Genomic DNA, 24,325 nt, shown 5'->3' with positions numbered 1-24,325 from the left:
ATACTTGTAGGTAGTTTAAATATATAATATACAATCCTAAATATTCTATTGAAACTATTGATTTGGTGGAAACATTTCTCTTTTGACTTAGGATGCTCATGAAAACCCTTACTTCATTTCTGTATATTCCCAAGAACACATTGTTCAAGCAAAAAATTCATAGACATCAATAAACAAAAAAATGGAAAAAGGAACTACATGGAATAAACCTTTCTTTGATCATTGTTCTTTCAAACCATCAACTAATCTAGAGCATGAAATAATACCACATAATTATCAAGGCAACCAGAGTATTTTGCTTATGGCCAATAATGCCACTTCCATTTATAAGAAGTGGAAACCCTCTAATCACTCTTCATATTTCTCTCACCCCAACATACCCACAAGATCCCATTTATATATCAAGTCTTCTACTCAGAAATTACAATACTGTAATGAAATTTAATTTTGAATTTGATTTTAATCAAAACAGCTCACTCAAATTTTAAATAATTTAATAATTAGCAGAAATCTTTAAAGCTTGACTCTAAGGAAGCCATGGCTTATCTCCAGAGCACTTGTGCAACATATATAATTTTATGTGTGTGTATATACATATAGATCACTTATGAACATTTTTATGAGGGGGTTCATAAATTTAAAAGCATTGGACTTCTGGGAGCCTAATAAATTGCACTGATATTCCATATTTCAGTTCAGAAGCAAGTGAGAGACAGACATAGGAGTCCGGTAGATGGACATTCCCAACTAACTACTGACAAAGTTGTTTGGAAAATGTGGAGATTAGAAGCTGCACGAGGATCGGGGGACTAGGCTTGAGGTGGTGCAAAATGGAGCTGCTGAACTTGAGTCCACTTTGAGGAGTGACCAGAAAAACTCCATTAAGCAATAAAGAGAAAAGATATGTAACTTACCAATATTTGTCAGGGCTCTGGATGGAAAAGATTGATGATGATGATGATGGTGGTGATAAAGATGATGAAGATGATGATAACCACAAAAACACTACTAATAAAATCCCCCCTGGATATTTGCCCTCATAAATCTATTCTTACCCTGGGGTTCACCAGCTCCACAGTTGAGAAAGCCTCAAATTGAAAAATTTAAATGGTCCCAGATCCTTCACATACCTTGGTGACCGGCAGAAGTAAATGCAAATCCTCTGAAAATGTACCTTCAATCCAGGCCCCAAATTCCTACAAATTAAGTACAGTTCACAATCACAATCAAAACTTACTGAATAAACAATGAAAGAAGCTACCGTGAATGAAAGTCAGTTGAAATAATAAAAAACAGCTTTAGATTCCTCAGTGACTTCAGAAGATATAAGATGCAGAATATAAAATAACTACCTAAGAGGTCTTTAAAGGAAATTAACCCCCTCTTTGATTTCTCAGCTCCACTCTATCCAACTCTTTGCCTAATAAAATTCATCACAGGATAGACAATGAGATCCAGGGATTGGCAAACAATAGCCATAGGCCAAATCTGGCTGTGCCCATTCATTTACATATTGTCTATGACTGTACGTGACAGATTCGAATAGTCGTAACCAAAATACATGGGGCTCAAAACCTAAAATATTATCTGGCTCTTTACAGAAAAAAAAAAAAATTGCCAAAGCCTAGACTATACAAATACTTAAAGACACTCAAATATTAAAAATGCCAACAACACAGAGATCCCCACATTGGGGGGTTTTTCGGCACAAAATGGTGGTTTTATTAAAGCCCAGGGACAGGACCCATGGGCAGAAAGGGCTGCCAGATCCCCACATTTGATTATAAACTCCTCCCTGTGATTACATGCCAGTAGTAAAATTATAGTTCAAACTGTAGAGGACCAAAGAAAGTAAAGACTCCTAAAGTACCCTAGAATTTCTTTTGGGTATAGCAAATATTTTCTCCAACTCTGTGGTTGTTTTCATTGATTGCTATTATTATAACTTCATTAAAAAGTGAATTATATTTTTTGAAAGATTTTTTTGAGAGAGAGAACATGAGCGGGGGGAGGGGCCAAGGGAGAAGCAGATGTCCCACCCCCCACCCACCCCACCCTCCCAACCGCCCCCCAGCAGGGAGCCTGATGTGGGGCTCTGTCCCAGGACACCAGGATCATGACCTGAGCCGAAGGCAGATGCTTAACCCACTGAGCCCCCTATGCACCCCAAGAGTGAATTATATTTTAAAGAATTTTTTAATGTAGAAAAATACTTTTTTTAATACCCATGTATTTACAGTTTCTGGCACTCTTTTTCTTCTTTATAAATATGAGTATCCATCTGGCAACACTTTCTTCTGCCTGAGGAATTTCCTTTAACATTTCTTATTCAGGTCTTCTGGCAATAAAATCTCTAACCTTTCCCTGGTCTGAAAATATTTTTATTTTGCCTTCATTTATGAAGGATATTTTCAGTGGATAGAGATTTCTAGGTTAATAATATGTTTTGTTTTGTTCTATTTAACCAGCACTTTAAAAATGTTATTCCACTGCTTTCTGGCTTGACTGCTTCTGATTCTTATCTTTATTCTGGGTTTTGCTGTCTTTCTGTAAAGAATGTTAAATGTTGTGGGGGTTGTTAAATAACTTCTGGGTCAGCTTTATCCTTTCGAGGCTTGTCTTTAAGCTTTCTCAGGACTAGTCAGGTGTATTCTTTACTCTAGGTCTACTAGCAAAGCTTGACTCTTCTAGGATCTTAAACACCCCAGATATTCCTAGGTGTCTCCAACCTGGCTGGTCAGAGCTTAAGCATCTTTCAGCCTGTGTACATTATGGAAATTATTCAAATTACAACCCCCCAAGAGTTTTTGATTGGCCTCAGGCACTTTCACTTATGCGTGCCCAGCTTGGTATTCTGCAAGTTTCAAAGAGAATCTTCTCTACATTCCACTCCGGTACTCTGCACTGCACATGCTAACAATTAAGTCTTCCTGAACGGCAATAGCTCTCTTCTTAGCTTAATAAGACCACAATATTCTTCTCAGGTCCCAATACCCCCCCTCCCACACACATACATATATTGGGCACTTTGCAGAAGAGTGTCTAGGCAGAAAGATAGGGCAATCACAGGGTTTATCTTGCTTATTCTCCTTTTTTCATCACAGTACTGTGCTACCTTCCGTCCAATGTCTGAAAACATCAGTTTCACATATTTTGTCTGTTTTTCTAGTTGTTTATAGAAGGGAAGTGTGGTATAGCTACTCAAATTTGGCCAGAAATAGAAGTTAGCAGGTTGTTTCAATCATGATGATGGGCCTCCATATTCCAGCCTGTCTCAGTTACTGAATCCTCCTAAAATCTCTTAGAACTTCTGACATATGGCTGCCAAGAATGATCAAGCCATCACATATTGTTGACATTGGATATTTTAATTTCCAAGTACTTGGGGGTTTCCTGATTATTTTATTTTTATTCATTCCTAATTTAATTCCATTGCAGTCAGAGAATTTTTCTGTTTGATTTTCTTCATTTTAAATATATTTAGACCCAGGTAACATTTTCCCTTTCAATTCATGGTAGTATTTCTTGTAGGATACCTGAAAAAAAACCCAAAGTGGTAAATAAAGGCTACAATTTGTAAGCCAAACTGTAGCTCCAGTTAGCTTCTAGTAAGTTGATGTGACAGAACTTCATTATAAAGAAGGGCTTTTAGGAAGAACCCTTAACTTACCAGTCATCTGTTTCTCTTCTCTGCATAAAACGATTCAAGTGGCTTTTCCCATCAGCCACTCCGTCATCACGAGACCTGAGAGAATTAGTTAAGAGCAATATTTTCATACTCTGACTGTCTCTTGGGGATAGTATAACTGCATCCCTTCTTGGGTGCCCTTCCCATTTGCCTCTCTTTCCACCTTTTCCATTTAGTACCTGCTTTCAGCCATATCCTCCCCACCATGGTGTGGTTCTCTGGTTGGAATCTAATGCCTACCCATAAAACAAACAACAACAGACATGCCAGTGTCTCTCCTATACCCCATTTCCAGGAAGAGATCATAGAATTTTGCAGGTAAAAAAATCACAGACTATCTTTACAGTTTGCCAATGGGATTCCATTCACATTTAGCCCTAATTTGATTTTATGGCACAAAACTATTACCTACTCCCAAAGTACTTTAGGAATATGCCCAAAGTTAATGGCTGGGATAGCATGTCTTACACAATGATCCCTTCCTCCCCTGGCATGTGCAAATTTGATCCTGGTCCCAGGATAATGAAATCAGGCAAAACAAAAGAAATATATGTGCATTTCCCACTTTACCCTCTCATATTCAATGTATTTAATTGACTAAACCCTTTCAAATCCCACCACCACGTATTTTAAATATGAAATGTTTTAACTTCCCATTCCAATTTTTGGTGAAAACACAGCCCAGTGAGTCAAAGAATGTAAAATGTTCATGTAATGTTATATCTTCTTGCTCTTTCTTATACATTAGCAGTAAAATGTTTCTGTTGATCAAAAGAAACCTATCTTGGTGAGTCAAATTGATAGAGAATTTTCCATTCAAAACTTGAACTGTACTCTCTACTGTTCCTTCTCTTCCAGGATAAGCAAAGCCTGGAATATCTAGATCTATCGAGATCTGTTTATCTATTATTTATTTATTTATTTATTTTTATTTCAGTTAGCATCCAGTTATACCCCATAGGAATTACATTGGCTAGAAACCCATGCAGTCCACTTGCCAGATGTAGAGAAGGTAAGCCTTGTCCTCAGGAAGTTCTGCCTACAGTCATGTTTGGGTGATTTCTTTCCTGCGGACATTGGTTTCTTCAGGTGCAAGAAGGAATGCATTGTCATTGGGCCCAACCATGCATGACATGGCTATCTGTTTTTTATTTTGAAACTGGCTGGGTCTAGGGCTCTAAGGTCTCATTTATCCTTTTCCCTCACACTTCATTTCTTTGAGATTTTTGTTCATTATCAACTCATCAGAGACTTCCCTGACTATATGAGCAAATAGCATTCTCATCTACCATACACACTGCCGCCAATCCCAGCATGCCCCCGTCATCTTGATTTTTCTCTAAAACATTTTCTCAACATCTAAATTATTATAAGTATTTTATCTATTAAAGAAGTTACCACTCCCCATACTAGAATATAAGCACCATCCCAACAGGAACGTGCTCTTGTTTGTTCACTGCTGAATCCTTACTGCCTAGATGCTGAGCATATGGTAGATAAATTGTTGATGGTTGAATGAAAAAATAAATGCAGGAATCTTTCTAACTGAAAATCACCCTTACAGATTCATAAAAATCAAGCTGCAATAGCTGTTGCCAAAGCCCGTATTCTTGCTGGCCTAATGAAAGCCAAAACCTCTCCAGTTATGGTTATTCCTCAGTAGATGCATGTTTCAGCCCTTGAATAGCATTTAGGTCACAACTTTTTCTGCAGTGGCAGGATGTACCCCTAGTGGTTTATTTACTTTTTATACCATCTCCATACTCTTTCAGAGAGGCACAACTGAGCTATAATATTTTAAACTCCTTCCTAAATTGACCCTCCTCCTGCTCTTATATATAAGGTTGTTTCTGGATCTGGCTACCTTCTTTCCTTTTTCTTTGATTTCTGGTCCAGATATTTTGTTTCCTAAAATATTTCTGTAGAATGCCCCCTTGGAGATGCTGAAAGAGATAAAGCTAGTGAGCTCTAAATCTGCTACAAACATCTATTGTTTGAATAAATCTTGTGCACCTTCACCTCCCTTGGTGCAACAGTGGTTAACTGCATGAACCCTGGAGCCAGACCATCTAGATTCCAATTCCAACTCTACCGTTTACTAACCGCATTGCTTTGAATAAGTTACTTAACCTCCCTATACCTCAACTTCTACAGCTGTAAAACAGAAACCATTAGAGCGGTGCGTGGCTGGCCCAGCATGCTACTCTTGATCTCAGGGTCGTGAGTTCAAGCACCACCCTACTTTGGGTGTGGAGCCCATTTAAAAAAAAATCATTGTAGCACATCTGTCACGTAGGATTTTTTTTTTTAAGATTTTATTTATTTATTTTGAGAGAGAGAGAGAATGAGAGAGAGCACATGGGGGGGGTCAGAGGGAGAAGCAGAGGTCAGAGGGAGAAGCAGACTCCCTGACGAGCAGGGAGCCCAATGCGGGACTCGATCCAGGACTCCAGGATCATGACCTGAGCCGAAGGCAGTCGCTTAACCAACAGAGCCACCCAGGTGCCCACGTAGGATTATTTTTAAAAATAAATGAAATATACATATATATGTATAACATACACATAATGTTTGGAACAACATCTGACATGTAGTAGGTACTCTATAACAATAAGCTCTTTCTATTAGAATCCGGTGTAGGAGGTATTCTAGCAGATTAACATTTTACCCAGGGTTGAGTTCAATCTAATTTGGTCCCACCATGCTCTCATTTGACATTTCTTATCCTTTCCTTTAGAACATTGGTTCTTGGAGCACCTGGGTGGCTGTCAGTTAAGTGTCTACCTTCGGCTCAGGTCACGATCCCAGGGTGGATGGAGCCCCGTGTCCAATTCTCTGCTCAGAGGGGGGCCTGCCTCTCCTTCTCCCTCCCTCTCCACCTGCTTGTGTGTGCGCTCTCGCGCGCTCTCTCTCTCTCTGTCAAATAAATAAAATCTTAAAAAAAAAAAAAAAAGAATATTGGTTCTCAAATGTGTTGCCTGGGTCAACAGCATCAGCTTAACCAGAACTTATTAGAAATGCGAGATCTTGGGCTCCACCCCAGACATATTAATTAGAAACTCTAGAGTGGAGATAATCAATCTATTTTGACTAGCCTTCAGTGTGATTCTGATAGTTCAAATTTTAAAACCACCGCCTTAGATTCCTAATTCAGTATTTTTATTACGTTCTCTCAGTGAACAGGCAGTGACCCCATAACTTTTTCACCCTGAAAATATCCACTTGGAATGATTTTTACACCCTTTATGAGGTAGTTCCCAAATTACTCATTTTGACCCTTGCATCCCACTTTAGAGATTATGATCTAATTGGTCTGGATGTGCCTTGGCCAACAGGATTTTTAAAAAGAGGGTTTCTAACATGCAGCCCAGTTTCAGAGCACAGATCTATACTCTCGTTTCGGCACAAGCGATTCTGAATTTCCTTTTTTCTGGATCTTAGTATGAAGACAGTGTTCCGCAGCCTTCCCTGGTGACTTAAATAATTGAAGTCCTTGATACAAATACAAATTCCAAAGCCCTATCCCAGTCCCAGTAAATCAGAATCTCCCAGAAAGCCCCAGGAAGTGGTATTTTTAAACAAGTATGCCAGGTGATTCTTCTCATTATGGAAATTAAGTAAAGAGTGATACATAAAAATAAATAAATATGTATGATTCTTGCTACTTTTCATTGAGAGATAAGAATACTGTCTAGATCAGTGCACTGCATTGCAAGTCGAATCACACCTCTTAGTTTTCATGTTTTTATCTTTTTACTCATTAATTGTAATGTCATAAACCAAGTAATTATTCTATTTGGGGTCCCAAAGGAAGAAAGTATGTGATTTGGATTTATTTTATAGAAGGAAAATAAAACTTTGGAGTATTTTTTCATCAAGAATGAGACCTAAATCCCTTGCTAACCTTGAAAGGAGATTATTTGCTTGCTCGGTTAGGAAGAATGACCAAATTCATTATGCCCTGCATAAAAAGTCCACTACTCTGAAAAAAAAAATAAAATAAAATGAGCGGTTATTTTAAATGGAATAAAACTTCATTTAGAGATTATAACTTTACTGGTTATATGATAATTAAATACCAATTAATTATTACAAAGCTAGCATTTGAGGTTAAATAATTATTTGGCAAGAAAAGATTACAAAATCCAAATTAAAACACCAAGAAATTTAATATATCAAAATTACCATAAAACTTGTACAGTGTGTCTTTGGAATTAATGAGACAGAACTCTGTGTGGTAGTGACATTACAGGGTAACTTTATGTATTTCTAATGCAGTAAATGTGCTTTTATCAATTAAATACACAGCTTTTAGTATTTAGCTTGTTATAGTTATCTTGCTAAGTGACAAGTACATTCACTAGGTTGTGTGATTTAATTTATTATCATATAATTTATTCTGCTTTATAGATGCTTAAAATAGCTGAATTCATTTCACCAGATTCAGGACTCATTCAGAGAACATAGCTTCTAGGATTTGCTTGAAACTTTAATCTTGAGATCATTTGGCTCAGGCAAAATGCATCTGTGGACGGGCCTAAAGATCACAGCCACCTAAAGAATATCAGATATTTCCACCTTGAATTATTCAACAACTATGTGTCAATCTGTACAAGCTTCAAATTAAGGAGGGCTCAGAAAGTGTCTATCTGTCCTAGCCATCAAGCATTAAAGCATGATGAACAAACCATAATAATTTGTCAAAGCAAAATCCGAAGTATAAATGAATTACATAGAATATTTTTAACTGGAGAATAAGCAATATGGTTTAACGCTTTTCAATATCAGACAGAAAGGCCCCTGGATCACTGTGAAATCTGCCCTGCTTACCTTCATAGCCAGTTCTATCCCCAGCTTGTTCCCAAGATGCCTCGAGCCTTCCTTCCACCACCATCTTCCCACCTAATGCTGGAATGGCTGTAGCCCACCCTTCCATCCAAATGTTCCTCTTCGGGGTCCTACTCTCCTTCAGAATGATAGCTAATCTCATTAGCTAAGCACCTGTAACTAAATCCAAAGCATTTGCTAAAGCGGTGCTTCTCACACTCTAATGTGTATATGGATCACCTGAGCATCTTGTCAAAATGCAAATTCTGAATGAACAAGTGGGGTGGGGCCAGTGATTTTGCAATTCTATCATGCTCCCAGGTGATGTTCCTGCTGGTCCACAGATCACGTTTTGAATAGAAAGAAGCTGATAGGGTTTTTTTTTTTTTTTCAAGTTAGAGCAGGGTCTTTCCTGTCTAGTCCTAGGACTTAGTGCTTCAGAAAAAAAAAAAAAAAATGCAGATTTCTGGGCTTAATTCCAGACCTACTGAATCTGAATCTCTGAGGAATGAGCCCAGGAATCTGCCATTTTAATAACCTCCTCAGGTGAATCCTGTACATCCCAAAGGCTAAATTACAGGTTCATCTCCAACTCCATTCCTAGGGTTTCCATGTCATAGCTAGATGTTCTGAGAGCTGCTTTCTACAGAAATTGTCCTAATCCAAAGGAGCAAATCAAGTACTGGAGGCAGCAGATAAAATGACAGGTTAGGTGAGAATAGTTTCAGAAAAGTAGGACACGAATCATCAATGGAGCCATGTCTTCATTCTAAACAATAAAGCAGCCCTTTTATTTTCTCTGATTTGGGCACCTCGTAGAGTACATAAAATTCCTTGTGAATAAAGTTCTTTTGTGCTACTAGCAATAGTGGGAATGTTTGCCAGAGCATGTGAGTCTCTGAGTATCTCACTTGGCTATCTCCAGCTTGCCAATTTTCTCTTATTGACATTGCTTCCACTTGCCATTACTTGGTACCACATGGCAGGTGCTAAGTCATTGCTGGTAATTACATGCTTCAGTGGAAACTTAGATCCTGCATGCTCAGGAGAGTGTAAAAGCTGTCATGAAAAATTAAAAATAGAGACTCAAGCATGTGGCCTCTCAAAAGATCTACATGCAGCTTTCAACAGCAACATTTCAACAGAAGTGAACATGCTCCAAATTAAGCAGCTTTGTCCGAAAAATGTAAAGATTAAATGTATCCAGGTTAGTATTTTATAGAAATATCCGCTGAAAAAAGCCATTAATGAAATGACTTTCTGAAAATGCAGCTGCTGAAAGTACCCCACAAGCATACAGGGATAATAGAGCCTTTCCCCTCCAATCACACTGTCAACCGCCCTCCCTTAGAGAAGTCACTGACTGATATCAATTCCATTCATTCGCTTGGCCTAGAAGTTTGTGGATAGTTATGTTGAGCATATTGAGATCTTTCTGAGAGGAGGTGATAGTCTGAGTAACATTTCTTTCAGACATTACTTCAGTGTTCTTCAAATGAGCTCAATTTTAAGCATGGTGTGTTTTGGTGCTCAAAGCAGAAGCTGGAAGTAAGTCAAGATTTCACAAATCCTGTACAGAGGTATGCAATTTAAAACTTTGACATTTTCAGAAATGTGTACGGATTCAAGTCAAATTTAGTTTATTCTAAATCACTCTGCCTAACCCTGGGGAAAATCAAATAGAAGAAGAATTCTTTGACATCAGGGAAGAGAAACAGCTATTGCTATATCTACATGAAGACATAGATAGCAAAAATGAAGAAAGGTTAAAAGAGAAAAATGAATCTAATGAAAATAGAACTCCAAAGTTGAGCACTAAATTTTCTTAATATACTTGATCTTAACTAAACAGCTCTTTAATTCTACTCCTTATTTTAACACTCTACTTCATTTTATAAATGAAATGCTTTCCTCTAATATATGTCAATAAATGAAAATTCAATTCTGTTTCCACAAAAACAAAAATAAGATGCCAAATTAGGCTCTAGGGGGATGAAATTATAAAAAGAAACTATTCTCTCAGGATGACTGTGATCTAGTGCCTGGGGTGTGAGGAGAGGGTTGTTAATAAAGTAACCCTACAAATATCTATATTAATAATCTGGATATAAGTGATGTGAGAGGATAGAGAATGTTGATGTGATTCAAAGGACTGGTGTCTTCACGTTGGGAGATCAAGGACTGCTTTGTGGAGTAGATGCTTTCTCATAAGATGCTTGTGTAAGATTTTAGAAAGACTGATAAGAAAATTGAGAAGAATTAGCAGACACTACAACAAAAATATAAAGGTTGGAGAGCATAGGATGTGTTTGGCTGAAGTGTGTGGGTTTGTTTTCCTATAGGGGTTCATGTAAGGAAGAAGTGGAGGGGTAGCTAATGATATTGTAGGGAGCCATGTTATGCAGGCACATGGCTAGCAAGCTTGAGGACATTTTTCCTGACTTAACAATGGCAAATCTTTGCATTACAGTAAATAAATGGCAGAACTAGTCTTTCTATATGACAGATTTGAGTGAGGAGACGACTAGTTAGGAAGTTACTATGAAAGAGCTATATTGAAAAGATAGAGGAAGAGAAAGTCAAGGGGGAATCAAATGGATTCATCCTGAGATATTGAGATAGAAACTATTGCTATAGTTTCTATCTGGGTTGGATATAAGTTTAGGCACACAGATAAGAAGGAGGTGTAGGAAAGGGAATTCAAAACTGTCTTGGGATTTCAAGTTTAGATGTCTAAGAAAATAGAATATTTTTTTCCAAAAAATATGTAAAACTGAAAAGTAAAATGTATAAATAGAAATTTTGCCATTTTATTTCAAATTTAAGAAGGTTTGCCTCATTGTTTTGTTTTGCTTTAACAATCTAGGGGCGCCTGGCTGGCTCAGTTGGAAGAGCATGGGACTTTTGATCTCAGAGTTTTGAGTTTGAGCCCCACACTGGGTATAGAGATTACTTAAATAAATAGACTTTAAAAAAAGTCTAGATAATTACTTCAATTATCTCCTTTTTATATACTAGTATATATGTAGTCTTTTTAAGATAAAATGGATGGATTACATTATAAAGCACATAAATTGAAAAACAAGTAGTATCAACAGAAGTTATTTCTGTATTGATTGTTTTATTAAAATCATTGTTTTATACTTTTAAATCATAGATATGCAAATAAAATTTTAAAATGTGCACCCTATTGAATTTGCTTCACTAATCTTGCTTCATTTATTTTTTTTTTTTGAGTATAGTTGACAATGTTACATGAATTTCAGGTGTACAACAGAGTGATTCACAAGTTTACACATTATGCTATGTTCAATACAAGTGTAGCTAACATCTGTCCCCATATATCGCTGTTACAATATCATTTTATTCCTTATGCTGTGTCTTTTATTCCAGTGACTTGTTCATCCCATAACTGGAAGCCTGTATTTCCCTCTCCTCTTCACCCTTTTTGCCCAGCCCCCCAATCCTCCCCTCTGGCAACTATCAGTTTGTTCTATTTATAGGTCTGATTCTGCTTTTTTGTTTATTTTGTTATTTTTTTTTAGATTCCACATATTAGTGAAATCATATGATATTTTTCTTTCTCTAATTTTACTTAGAATTATACCCTCCAGTTCCATTCATGCTGTCTCAAATGGCATGATTTCATTCTTTTTTATGACTGAGTAATATCACTAAATCAATCAATCTATCTATCTATCTATACAATATCTTCCTTACCCATTCATCTATCTGTGGACACTTAGGTTGCTTCCATATCATCGCTTTTGTAAATAATGCTGGCAATAAACATAGGAGCTCTATATCTTTTCAAATTAGTGTATTCATTTTATTTGGGTAAATACCCAATAGTGGAATCATTGGATCATATGGAATTTCCATTTTTAATTTTTTAAGGAACCTCCATACTGTTTTCCACAGTGGCTGCACCAATTTACATTCCCACCAACAGTGTATAAGAGTTCCTTTTTTTCTATCTTTGCCAACACTTTTCATTTCTTGTCTAGCCTTTCCAACATCTAGAAGGTGATACCTCCTTGTGGTGTTTATTTATTGGTTTGTTTTTAAGTAGGCTACATGCCAAGCATGGAGCCCAATGTAGGGCTTGAACTCAAGCAACCCTGAGATCACGAGTTGGACACTTAATCAACTGAGCCACCCAAGCACTCCTCATTGTGGTTTTGATTTGCATTTCCCTGATGATTAGTGATGTTGAGAATCTCTCCACGTGTCTGTTGCTATCTATATGTCTTCTATGGAAAAATATCTATTCAGGTCCTCTGTCCATTTTTTAATTGGATTGTTGGTTTGTTGGTGATGAGTTGTAGAAGTTCTTTATATATTTGGATATTAACCCTGTATTGGATCTATCATTTGAAATGCCTTCTCCCATCCAGTAGATTGCCTTTTTGTTTTCTTGATGATTTCCTCTGTTGTGCAAAAACTTTTCATTTTGATATAGTCCCAATAGTTTGTTTTTGCTTTTCTCTCCCTTGTCTCAGGAGACATGTCTAGGAAAATGTTGCAATGGCTGATGTCAGAGAATTTACTAGGATTTTTATAGTTTCAAGTCTCACATTTAGTCTTTAATCCATTTTGAGGTTTTTTTTGTTTTTTGGTGTGTGTGTGTGTGTGTGTGTGTGTGTGTGTGTGTGTGTGTGTGGTGCTAAAAGGTGGTCCAGTTTCATTCTTTTATTTGTAGCTATCAAGTCTTTCCAGCACCATTTATTAAACAGGCTATTTTTTTCCCCATTATATACTCATCTCCTTTGTCATAGATTAATTGGCCATATAAGTATGGGTTTATTTCTAGGCTCCCTATTCTGTTCCATTGATCTATATATCTATTTTTGTGCAAGTACCATACTGTTTTGATTAATACAGCTTTGTAGTATATCCTGAAATCTGGAATTGTGATACTGCCGCTTCGTTTTCTTTCTCAAGATTACTTTGACTATTTGAGGTCTTTTGTGATTCCATACATATTTTAGTGTTATTTTAGTTCTCTGAAAAGTGTTGTTGGTATTTTAATAGGGATTGCATTGAATCTGTAGATTCAATCTATGGACTTTTTTTTTTTTAAGGTTTTACTTATTTTTGACAGAGAGAGAGTGTGTACAAGCAGGGGAAGCAGCAGGCAGAGGGAGAGGGAGAAGCAGGCTCCCTGCTCAGCAGAGAGGCTGATGCAGGTCTTGATCTCAGGACCCTGGGATCATGACCCGAGCCTAAGGCAGACGCTTAACCCTCTGAGCCACCCAGGCGCCCCTACTATGGACATTTTAACAATATTAATACAGCCAATCTATGAGTATTCCATATGTTTGCATTATCTTCAAATTATTTCATCAGTGTTTTATAGTTTTCAAAGTATAGGTCTTTCATCTCTTTGGTTAAGTTTATTCCCAGGTATTTTATTCTTTTTGGTGCAATTAAAACAGTGTAATTTCTCTTTCTGCTACTTCATTTTTAGTGTATAGATATGCTACTGATTTCTGCACATGAATTTTGTATCTTGCAACTTTACCAAATTCATTTATCAGTTCTGGTAAAGTTTTTTGGTGGAGTCTTTAGGATTTTCTCTGTACAGTATCATGTCATCTGCAAATAGTGATAGTTTAACTTCTTTACCAATATAGATGCCTCTTATTTCTTTTTCTTGTCTGATTGCTATGGCTAGGACTTCAAGTACTATGTTGAATAAGGTACTAACCTTGCATTAATAAGACAAAAAAACACAGAAACTGAGTTGACATATAAGCAGACTTAAAATTTTTAAAAAAATTTTTTTACCTAAATTTGCTTATATTATTTCATTTTTAGTAAATATTATATGAGTAAAAATTGATAGTATAGTTTTATATATGGGACATTTGTCATTGAAACAAGAAATTCACTGATATAGGTAATATTGTACATTTATTAGTGCACTTTAATGATATGATAAAAGTTAGCTATAATTTGGAAAATCAATAACCTTTTCCTAAAACAAATATGCTGTGTTAGGCACCATGTTAGAATTAGGCACCAGGTTTCAACCATGAAAAGAAAGCAGGCCCATCCTAAAGGAAGTTATTGTCTGAAAGAGTAGAAAAGTCACCAACTATAACGGAGTTTGAAATCTAAGGACATAGGGCTATGATGTACAAGACATAGGCTCTTAATGCAGGTATGATGGATCAGAGAAGCCTTCTTCAACCTCAGAGTAAGGAGTAACTGGACCAACTGAAAGAAGTGAGGTGGACATGGAAGTTTCTCAGCAGAGATGTAATGAGAAGACCTGGAGGCAAGGAGCTGGACAGCAGAAAAGGTTGGTGGACAGCAGTGGGGGAAGGGGTGGTAAAAGTAAGGATAGAAGAATGATGAAAGGATTGTGTGCTCTGTTGAAGAGTTTGGGATTCCACCCAGAAAAAAAGAGGTCATTCAAGTTTTAAGCAGGGAAGTGACACAGTCACATGTGAGCCTTATAATGATTATGTCAGGTGCAATGCAGAGAAACAGATCAATTAGATTGAAAAGAGAAACTGGCTTTGAGGATATTGCAGAATATGAAAAGAGATACTGGTGCCTTCTAAACACTTAAAAGTGGATATAAATATGATATATACAGTAAGACTAGCAGAATGTGGTAAGTGAATAAATATGGAGATAAGGGAAAGGGAGAAGCCTAACAGCAGATCTAAGATAATATCAAGTCCCTTAAATTGGGTAACCAGGGAGATGGTATTCACTCAGACAGGATCAGTAGGAAAAGACCAAATCTGAGATGTAAGATATGAATTGAACTTTATGTATATTGCACTAATGATGCCTAAGTCATCCAAATGGAGGCATCCTATAGACAACTGGACACACAGGTTTGAAGCAAAGAAGAAAGGTCTGTTCCAGAGACTGAGCATCAGCATATATATGACAATTGAAATAAAGGGAGTAAATGAGATTGTTCAGGGATACTATTTAAGCTGACAAATGGAGCCTGAATAACACCAACAATTAATGCCAAAGGAAAAAAAAAAAAGTAGGGATGAAATCAGAAAATGAGAAAAAGTAAAATGTGATAAAAGCCACAAGAACTGTTTTGAAAAACGAATGCATTAATGCTACTGAGTGGTCAAGGATGATAAGAACTGAAAAGTGTCTACTGGACTCATTAGCAAGAACATTATGAACAAACATGGCAATAATGTGTCTGTAGATTAATGGGGGCAAGTTAGTTTGCAATGAATGACAGAAGGCAAATTTCAGAAAGCAATTACAGATAGACAACTCTTTTAGAAAAAGCTACAGATATTTAGTATATGTGCAGCCAAAGTGAGCACAAGCTTCAGAAATATCTAAAGAGAGACATAGAAGAGATATGAGATTGTCTATATTGCCTGGCATGGTTAAAAGTTCATTAGAGATATGAGTACACAATGACATCAAGGATACAGGATGGAATCAAAACACCCCCAAAGTGAAATAATTAACTTTAAAGGGGTGGGGGAATTTTTTTTTCTTATGTAAAGAAGAAAATGATGGATTCAAATTTTTTCTTAGTCCAGTGTATTATGTAAAAAATTGCTATGTAAAAAATCACTACAAATTTAGTAGTTTATGACTATACATATTCTCATCTCACAGTTTTCAGGAGTCTGAACACTGGTTAAATGGGGCATCTCAAAGACTAACAGAGTGAAATCAAGTTGTTTGTTGGCTGGGGCTGTGTTCCCATCTGAGATTCAGGGTCCTCTTCTAAACCCACTGGTTCTTAGCAAAATCTTTCACAGTTGTTCCTTGCAACTGTGAAAAAGGTCCCTGCTTTTTCCTGTTAGCCAGGTGTTGTTCTAACAAGCCATTTGTCCCTTTCATGTTGTCCTCTCTATAAGATGGCAACTGCTTCTTCAAGGCCAACAAGAGAACATTTGCTGCTTCAAATCTCTCTAATATTAGAAGAGCCCAGTCTCTTTTAATGGCTCACCTGATTAGATCAGGACCACCCAGGATAATTCCTTGTGATTAACTCAAAGTCAACTGATTTGCAACCTTAATTCCATCTGAAAATTCCCTTTACCTTTATGATATAATGTAACCTAATCACAGGAGTGACATCCAATCTACTCACAGGTCCCATCCACACCCAAAAGGAAGCGATACGACAGAACATGTACTCCAGGAGGGGGAAGTCTGAGGGCCATCCCAGAATCCTGCATAATACACAACAACAAAAATATCACCTTAAATTTAAATATTTTTATTTTCTTTCTGAAAGGGAGCTTTGTTCACTACTCACTTAATATGAGGGTACTCATCTCTAAATACATACATATATACATTGTTTTATATCTATCTTTTATGGAAGTAATTCTCAGTTGTAAAAGAACAAAATCTACAAAAGAACTAAAAATTTACCATTTATTGAAAAAAGCAACATCATTGAAAACTATTGGGACCCTTCTAAACCAGAATTAGGCAAAGAGTGTAATTGCGGAGAGATCTCATTAGCGTACATAGGGATCTAAATCATGGCCTTCAATAACACTAAAAAAAAAAAAAAAGTAACAGGAAAATGAAGGCAATTATTGCAACTCTTTGATACAGCTTTTCCCACCTGTCTTAATGAAATTATCCTTGGGAACTTCTGCTTTGGGTTGACACTAACTGTTGACCCTCTTTGGTACAGTACAGACCTAGTGCTTAAGGTACATTATCTCTCCCCATTCCCTCATATGTATATTCATAAGCACACTTGGTTTTGGACTTTCTCAGCACAGAAAAAGAAGACTCCTGTTGGGGGACTCTTTTCCCTTTGGATTCGGGATCTTTTTATGAAATGAGTAGAGACTAACCAGGTGAGAATTAGGTACCTGTTTGTAATAGAACCTGATTCTACTCAGTATCAGCCCTCAAAACATTGATAGCACAAATGAATTCCCACTTACTTTATTCTTCTAGTATTGTACAAAATTAAAGTGTAATAAAACTCAAATGGAAAAATTGAGAAATGATGAAACAAATGTATCTTTTCTTGCATGTAATGTGTCTTGGAAATCATAACACGTACCAAACAACAACAACAAAACATAATACAGTATCTCCCTCAGCAAATTAGTAAGATAATTCGATTCTAAGACTGTTCGAACACAGTGAAACACAGTGCCATTATCAATCTACAGTGTCTTCAGGGGTGTGGAAAGAGGATGAGGGTGGAAATGCAAGTACGTGCAATTAAGATATATTTGCCACTCATGACCCATGAAAATAATGTAGGATACATAAGAGAAAAGAGGATAAAAATAGTACTTCCCACTAGTTCTTAAATCTCCATGCTGTTATAGTCATTATGGTGGATACTTTAATTTTTTATTTAAATTCAATTTAGTTAATATATAGTGTATTATTAGTTTCAGTGGTAGAACTTAGTGATTCATCAATTGCATATAACACCCAGTGCTCATTACATCAAGTGCCCTCCTTAATTCCCATCACCCAGTTACCCCATCCCCCCACCTACCTCCCCTCAAGCAACCCTCCATTTGTTTCCTACAGTTAAGAGTCTCTTATGGTTTGCCTCCCTCTCTGTTTCTATCTTATCTCATTTTTCCTTCCCTTCCCCTATGTTCATTTGTTTTGTTTCTCAAATTCCACAAATGAGTGAAATCATATGGTATTTGTCTTTCTCTGACTGGCTTATTTTGCTTAGCAAAATACCCACTAGTTTATGGTGGATACTTTAAATACATTATCACAGACCTTCACAATGACTTGGCAAGTAGGTATTTGTCTCAATTTTTACATTTTTACAAGAGGGAGAGACAAGTTAAGAAACTTACCCAGGGACACAGAAGGAGTGAGAAGCTGTAATGTGTCCCCAAGTTTAGCTGACTTCAAGGCCTGCGTGATTTCTCATGTATCACATCTCCTTGGGTTGGAAGAAGCGCTAGTGAGGAACCTGATGTCGTATGTCTCCAGAGTACTGGAGTAGCAGAGGCTAAAATAACTTCAGACTCTTCTGGATGCTCAGTGACCTTGTTTTTTAGAAAAGTACCACAAAACATAAGTTTAACATGCCCTATTGCCCTGAATATGATGAGATTATGTCCTATAAATTGGTTTATTTTCATAATAATATTTTTAATAAGACAGATCTTTTAAAAAATATGTACTTTATCCATAAGACATTTTTATATCCGAGATTTCATAGCTGATTAAATACTTGGATTTGGTCATTTTTTTTAAGACCCCCGCTAAATAATGCTTTAAATATATAAGGCACAATACCTTAGTTTCCCAGGCTTCTTCCTATGGTTTAGCTTGTACAAATCCTCACAATTTTCATTCTGAAAAAAAAAATCATTATTTGAGGGGAAAAGAGACACATTATATCAGTAATGTACATGTGAGTATTAGGAACAATTCTATAGCTCTTGTATTATATAGCTTGACATAATTGCTGTTTCCTCTAGTGTTTCTCCTTCCCCTTTGAGAAGCCAACATAAGACAGACTTCTGCCTGCACGTCCAGAGCCAGAAACTCATTATGATTGCAGCCCTGCAAGGCAGTGCTGAGAACCAACTGTGAAATTGTGATTCCTCAAGTGGAGTGTGGGAAGCCCTATGTACTGCTAGTTTTCTAATGGATTGAACCACACAATCACAGCAAACAGAAACCCTGAAGGGTGATTTTGTGTGTGTTTATTTTAGTGGTGTTCAGGAGAAAACTAATCAGAGGGAAATTTATTAAAACAAATGTTTCCTTGGCTGAGAGATGTCTGCTCTAAATATTTGCTTTTCATTGTTGTTTGACATGCATTTTGACTATCCTTTTAAATTTTTATTTTTCTAAAGAATTCCTTATGACAGAGAATATGAGGAAAGAAAAATTGGTGGAATTTGTCAGCTGAACTTAGCAAAATTTTATAATAAATCTGATCTTTGGTTGTTCCTCCTCTTGGACAGACTCAGGAATCAAATGGCCAAAATAATCAGCCCTCCTGTCTACTTAATTTTCCTGCAAAAATTATATAAGAAAACAAGATAAATAGTTTAAAACCAATATAGCATCATTCCATCTATTGAGCCTGCATATTTATGAAGGGATTTGTGGAACTCAAGAACTATTTGATGTAAGCTGCAACTTGGATGAGTTAGTAGATAAAACTCCAACTTGCAACTTCCAAGAAATTTATCTAAAGCTATGACTGCCTAACGTAAATGAATTCATATAAGTTGGCTCCTACTTATTGTTTTATATTTGTTCTTATAACAGAGAGTGCAAACTTGAATGTAACAGTGAGTAAGGGACAGGTGGCTAGGTAGGGAAAGACGGGGGGGGGGGGGGGGGCATGTGATCAGGCTCACAGAAATCCCAAAAATGTGAAGGTGTGGGGAAACCAGAGATAAGGGAACAAACCAGATCACCCTGCCCTAGGCCTGTGGTGTGGATGTCTTTTTTTATGATAATCACCTGGGACCAACAAGTAATTAAACAGACCCTAAAAAGGAAGTAAACCATTGAAGGTGTTATCACTAGTGCTTGCTCAATGGTGATATAGAGAGGTTAAAAGGATTTAAGGTCCCCAGTTAGCTTTCTATAAAAGACCAACCCTACAGGCCCTCAGGGGTAACCCTGTTGGGACCCCTCTCATTCTTGAGAGTTTTTTCCTTATCTTCACTTAATAAACTTCTATCACTTTACTCACTCTCCTTTGTCCTCGAGATTTCGTTCTTCGACTCCCTGAGACAAGAACCTAGCTCTCTTGCTTCAACAGGACTCTAAAGTGAACAATAGGTCCTTGATTTTAAGTCAAACAATGGTATTTTAATTTGGTATAGGCTATGAGATGTTAAAAAGATTAGCGTCACTCAAAGGAACAAACATTAAACACTCATATGCATTTAAGTGTGAAGAGTAACCGAAAGAGAATTGCCACATATCTGAATCATTTCAGTCATTCCTTCCAAATTCTATTTCCCCTCTCTCTGCCATGCATCTCTCCGGGTCAGATTCTCTATAAATATCTCACCTCCCTTTCCTTATTCTTTGATCTTTTAGGCTCTAGAACAGGGATTGAAAAGTTACTAGTGGTTGTTTGCTAGATCACAGGCCAATATAAAGAAGGTAAAGTTTGTTTGAGGAGTAAAATTGGAGTAAAACATTATTTCTTATATATCACTACTCCAAACAGGTGACTGGTAAAAGGTACTCAGGTAACCTAAAACCTACCTCAGAATAATGGATGCATATTTGAGCTTGAGCCTCCCCTCAGCACCAGTGAGCAGGAATATTCTCAGTGTTCCATACAGGTACTGTTGCTGGGGTGGTGGGTGGTGGAGGGGCCTATTACCCTGTACTCATTTACCAATGTTTAGGCCCCTGTGTCCAAAGCCAGTATTTTGAGTGGGATTTTATTCTCCTTAATGATACTCTATTAAAAAATAAACAACCTTAAAAATGGATATTATTCAAAAGAAAGGATATGACAGGTAACATAAGAGCTAACATTATTCATCACTGAAAAACATATTTTAAAACATCATTAAATCGGGGAATTATTGCAAAAACAAAACAATAATTCAGGGTACACTTATATACATATATGCACACAAATATCCATTACATATTTATGTATTACAAGTGTTACTTCATAAATGTAAAGAGAGACGCTATTTTAAAATGATGTGCAATAAATGCTGATAAAGGAGCTATATAAAAAGATTGGCAGACTACATTACATAAATATATCTATGTATAATGATAATAAAAATGATTTTATAAGGGAAACAGATCCATACAAATATTTGCAGCAAATTTTCTATATATTTAAAAAAACAATATCTGTACTATATAAAAAAGGCTCATGCAAATTGGTATAAAAAAACACTAAAATATAAAAAGGATATGAACAATTTAAACTAGCATTAGTAAAGTAAAATATCTATATAAAAATGTTCAATTCTCAGAGAAGGGCGCCTGGTGGCTCAGTTGGTGAAGTGTCTGCCTTCGCCTCAGGTCATGATCCCAGGGTCCTTGGAAGGAGCTCCGAATCTAGCTCCCTGCTCAGTGGGGAACCTGCTTCTCCTTCTCCTTCTTCCCCTCCCCACCTTGTGCTCTCTCTTATGCTCTCTCCCTCTCAAATAAATACATAGAATCTTTAAAAACAAAAATCTTCAGTTCTGCTAGTTAAAGAACACAATGAAATAAGAGTAATGTGCCTTTTTAAACCAATAAAATGAGGAAATTTGGTAATCAAGCAGGTGCTCTCATACATAACTTATAAAAGATAATAAATGGTCAGATTCCTTCTGGAAAAATGATTTTTCAAGGTATCCAAGACATATAAAATAATTGTACCCTTTAACCCAATTATCTTTTGATGAGAAGATAAAAGAGGGAAAATAGGAAGGAAAAAAAATGAGGAAAAGTTAATATGCATGAAAATATTCCTTATAATAAATATAAAGCCATTGAAAATTATGAGGATTGTACAACATGAAAAATGCTTATTGATAACACTAAATGAAAAATAAATAACTGCATCTGTCTACTAAATATAAAAATCATGCCTAGATAAGAACTACATGGGGGAAAAAAAGAATATTTAAAAAAGTTTGGTTAAATCTTTGACTATAAGCCATTTTAATGCATTGTGTTTTATTTAACCCAATCGGTACTACAATTTTATTTATTTAGCAAAAATAATTTATTGAAAGCAAAAATTCCTGGCAAGGAGTAACAAAAACCCTAGTGGTCCCCATTTTCTATCCTCTCATTTTCCATAAAAATTTTAGCTGGGCACAAGGCCACCTGAATAAAGTCAGCATGTCCCAGTGTCCTGGGACACACCTAAGTCCTGGCCAATGTGCCATGAGTCAGAATGCTATGTGGCAGCTTCCTGAATCCTACCATAACAGACAGCTGTCACATGGCCTTCCCCAGCTTCAATGTTCCTTCATCCTGCTACGTAGGTTGTAGAAGCCAACTTGGACAAGGGCCACAGTGTAGAGTTGACAAAATAGTTTGAACTGGAAGGAGTCTGAATCCTTCCAGGCAACGTAGAGCAGAGTCGTACTCTCAGTCCTGGTTTGCCTATCTCTGGCCTTTCTCTAAGTGAAGGAAAGTGAGCAAGAAACCATCTTGTATAAACTACTGTTAGTTTTCACTTTTCTGTTACTAAAAGCAAAATCTCAACTTACTAAATGCCAAGAGGTCAGCCCAAAAACCAGCTAGTTGCAATATTTAAGTCATGATCAGTTGAAAATAACTGAGAGCAAAGTAGGGACAACGATATGGGGGCAGTATGACACCAAGATTGCCAAAGTTGATCCTAGGGTGTTCGCATTAGTTGACAAGATCTAGGCCTTCTATGTCAGGTATTCTCAGCTAAGGTGATAAAAACTGGTTCTTCAGGGACAAAAAAGAAATGTTAGTATACAATGGTTTGTGGCTCTCCAACATGCCACAGTACATAAAGGGACATATAATATTTCTATGGTATTAACATTTCATGGTGATGGGGGAACAAAGAGTCTAAAAAAGGCTCTGGGTGGGGGGTGGGGTGGAGGGCAGTGATCATGGAAGAAAAAAGAAAAAGACTAAGGAATATTGCTGAATGTGAGCGTCCTCCCCTGCCTGTTCTATTAAGCAAATCCTACTCATTTTTTGGATTCCATAGCTTCCTCAGTTAACAGGTTGTCATATTGTTTGATGCGTGATTATTTATTTTTCTATCTCCTCACTAGATTTTAAGAAGATTTTAAGAAGACTGTGATTTTGGGGGCACCTGTGTGGCTCAGTTGGTTAAGCGTCTGCCTTCAGCTCAGGTCATGATCCCAGGGTCCTGGGACTAAGCCCCACATTGGGCTCCTTGCTCAGCAGAGAGCCTGCTTCTCCCTCTCCCTCTGCCTGCCGCTCCCCCTGCTTGTGCTCTCTCTATCTCTCTCTCAAATAAATAAATAAAATCTTAAAAAAAAGATTATGACTTTCAATTCTGCATTTATAACACATTACTTGGCACTTAACAACAGCACAAAAAACGTGAATGGCCAAATGAGCACACCAGGGGCATTTTTCCTGTAAGTCTAATGCTCCAGCAATTCTCACTTTACAACAGACACAATTTGCCCTCTGCTTGAGTGGTGACAAATTAAGATAACCTCTGAGAACACACAGGATTTCTCAAACAATATGTTGAATAAGTTGGTAAAAATATCCAGTTCAGCCACGGAAACACCTTCATTCCTATTTATTTTTACTAATTTAGGTTTTCCTGTTTTTGTTTTTGTTTTTAAAGGTTTACTCTTCTTTATACTTATTACTACATAGCATTTTCTCTTTTAATCTCAAACATCAAGTTGATTTGAAATCTGCTGTTATTTTAACAATAGGGCAGAGTTTGATATTTGGAATTCATACAAACATTTCTGAAAAGGCCACAGCTAAATAGAATCTAAGCTTTTCCTGTTTACAGGAAATATCACAAACATTAATTATGAACTCAAGTCTTTTTACTAGTGGTTTATTCTACCAGTGTGACTCAAACATGCAGAATAATTCCACTTAAAAAATAGTTACTAAACACCTCGTGCATGTGAAATGTTGTGCAAGGCCTACGGGGGATAAGAGAGCAAAATAAAGCGTAGCCTGTCTTCAAAATTCTTACATTCTATTTGAGAAACTGTCATGTGAGGTAATATAGTTTGTTATGCACAGTATACATACAGATGTTGAGAATTTGAAAGAAGAACATATAAAATTCATGCAAATAAAATCTCATGGATTAGGTTGGCTTTTGAGATGTGCTTTGCTGTTGGCATAGGATTATAATAGAGGGAG

The sequence above is a fragment of the Callorhinus ursinus genome, unplaced genomic scaffold (genome assembly GCF_003265705.2).
Source record: "Callorhinus ursinus isolate GAN/ISIS: 27379988/994484 unplaced genomic scaffold, GSC_fseal_2.0 scaffold1, whole genome shotgun sequence".
In the NCBI taxonomy this organism is placed as follows: Eukaryota; Metazoa; Chordata; class Mammalia; order Carnivora; family Otariidae; genus Callorhinus; species Callorhinus ursinus.
The sequence above is the reverse complement of the archived record's forward strand: the minus strand, read 5'-3'. Positions refer to the sequence as shown.